General features: G+C 59.4%; 1 long non-coding RNA gene across 1 annotated transcript; it reads left to right on the top strand.

Annotated features, from left to right (window-relative positions):
- Positions 1–383: 383 nt before the first annotated feature.
- LOC105477797 (uncharacterized) lies at positions 384–2252 on the top strand. The gene is made up of 2 exons (XR_984941.3): positions 384–886; positions 2105–2252. It is a non-coding gene; the product is annotated as an uncharacterized lncRNA (long non-coding RNA).
- The last annotated feature ends 256 nt before the right edge of the window (positions 2253–2508 follow it).

Here is a 2508-nt window from a genome sequence, read left to right as displayed (position 1 = left end):
CCTCCTCCTCCCACCCCTCAGGCCTAAGTAACTCAGGCCTTTGTGTTACGGCTGCACCGGGACCTCCACCCACTACACACGCGCTCACGCAGCCCAGTGAAAACCTGCACCGTGTGCCCCGTGTGCAGACCTGCAGCATGCACCCCGCACCCAGCCGTGTCCCCCGTTCCCTGCACGTGGCTCCAGTGTAAGTGCAGTGTGCTGTGTGTGGCGTCCCAGCGCGCACCCCGCACCCCACCGTGTCCCTCTGGGTGCGGGGTCCGCGTGCCCGCGCCCTCCCCGCAGCTGCCGGCGTCCCCATTAATCACGCGGCGCTGACGGCGCAGTGATCTGCGCGCTGGCGGCGTGACGGTGACGGTGACGGCGGGTGACGGAGCGGGCAATCGGCGGGCGCCCATCGGCCCATCTTATCTCGCCGGCCCAGCCGCCGCCCGCCGCGCGCCGCCCATTGATCGCGCCGGGCCCCTGCCCGGGGGTCAGTGCGGGCCGGGCCGGCCTGACAGCCGCATCCATCGCCTAGACGCGCGCTGATGGCGGCCCGGCCTGCATGGCCCGGCCATTAATCACCGTGCCTGCCGCCAAGTGACGGGGAGGGGCGGCAGGGCAGCAGGGGCCGACAGGCAGTCCCCGCGGCCGGCCCACCCCTTCCCCATTCTGGGGCCCCACTGCGTGGCCCACCCTGCGCCCTGAGCTCCCCAGTCCCGCTGCCCAGGACTCCCTCACCCCCCATCCTGCTCTCCCCAGAATGGAAGGGGAGTGGCCGCACACTGGAGGAAGCAAGGAAGAGGAACTTCTGTGTGGAGAATGAATGGATGACCATGAATGGAGGGGTGAACACTGTTCTACCTCCCGAGGGACCTCTTTTCCAGACACCAAATGAGAGCAGGTCTGACCTGACAAACACCAGCGCTGGTCGCGGCAAGGGGGTGGTCATTTCGCCCCCTCTGGCTGCCTCAGCCCTAGCTAAGCCTCACCCAGGATGGGATGCCAGGGCCCCGGTGAGAAGCAGTGCGTTGTTTCTGGCAGTTGCCCCGTGCTATCCCCTCCGCTCTTGGGCTGTGTGGCCCTGAGCCAGTGCTGGCCCCTCTGGGCTGCAGGGCTTTTTCCAAACACAGGGGGATCCTAAGGGTCCTTCCAAGTGCCAGCTGTCTGCGAAAGGGAGGGGCAGGCCTAGCAGGCTGCTTGCTCCAGTTTGACAAACTGTGACCTCTTTCCAAGTGGGCCAGGGATCAGGAACTCTTTACTGCCTGTTAGTCTCTTGGGTACCTGATGCAGCCACATGTGGGTCACTTCACCAAGTCCTCACATGGGTCTATGGCGTATGAACTTCCCACTCTCACATCAGGAACCAAAGACTCAGGAGGCTAGGACCAAGGGCCACACAGAGGAGGAAAATGCAATCAATGCCATGCCCTGCTGAGCCCCAGAACCGCTTGGTCCCCATCCACTGCGCCTCTGCCCACAGCCCTCCCAGAGCAGGGGGGTACCCCAGCTGCTCCGCCCAGGGCTGGCCACAGTTTCTGAGAGAGAGAGGTCGACTGGGAGTGCAACCCCACCCCCATTCTGTACCCCCATTTTATTATACAAATGGCTAAGAAAGGTTTGCTAACCAAGAAGTCACTTTCTAGTGTGAGAGCACGATCCATTTAGTCCTAAAAAACAAACTGTCCTACCAATCAATCTGGCAGATGCAACCCTCAGACACGTTGCAGTAAGAAGGTGTCTGCACTGAGAAAATGAGGCAGGGCACAAGGCGGTTTCCCTGCCACGGCCAGGGACGCGTCTTTCAAGAGCCCTTCCCAGTCTCACAAGTATCTCTGGGGCCATTAGCACACGAGACAGGGTGCTGGGATTTATGTGAAAATCCCTCCCTCCCTCTCCTCAGCCACCCAATCGGCTCCCTGGGTGGCACCCAAGAGAGCCTGGGCTGAGAACCTGGAATATTCAACCACTTCCAATGACCAGCCCCCACCCTGCCTCACTTTAATATTACAACAATTTTTCACACTGGAGCTGAAATAGTGCAAAAAATGGGGCTGCTGTAATTGTTGTTAGATTGTGTGTCAGCCTGATAAGATGTAACAAATATTTTCCTCCCCACCAGGGTCTGTTTCCCTCTTGGTAATGGATGGAGAAACTTCTCATAGTCGGCGAGGGATCAGTCGTAAAAACTTCGCCTAGAAGATTAATGTAATAATCACAGACCTTGCTGGAAAAAATAGGAGGAAAATTAAAATAATCTCACCTTCCTACCTATCCAGAACCATCTCCCTCACTTTGGAGCACAGACCAGTGAATTGGGCCAGCTCTCTGGGCACCACCTCAGCTAGGATACCTGAGGAGCAGGAACCAAAGGTCTGTGGCCTGGGAAGAGCGAGACCACGGTCCCCTCCTCACCTGGCTGCTCTGGATGTTGGTACCTTGGGCAGCCGAAGAAGACTCTGTCCCCACCCGCGGCTGGGAGATCTGCTGTCAGCACCACTTCCATCCTGTTCCTTAAACACCATG

This window comes from Macaca nemestrina, chromosome 2 (assembly GCF_043159975.1).
Source record: "Macaca nemestrina isolate mMacNem1 chromosome 2, mMacNem.hap1, whole genome shotgun sequence".
NCBI classification, from domain to species: Eukaryota; Metazoa; Chordata; class Mammalia; order Primates; family Cercopithecidae; genus Macaca; species Macaca nemestrina.
This window is presented reverse-complemented; position numbering and strand designations above follow the sequence as displayed.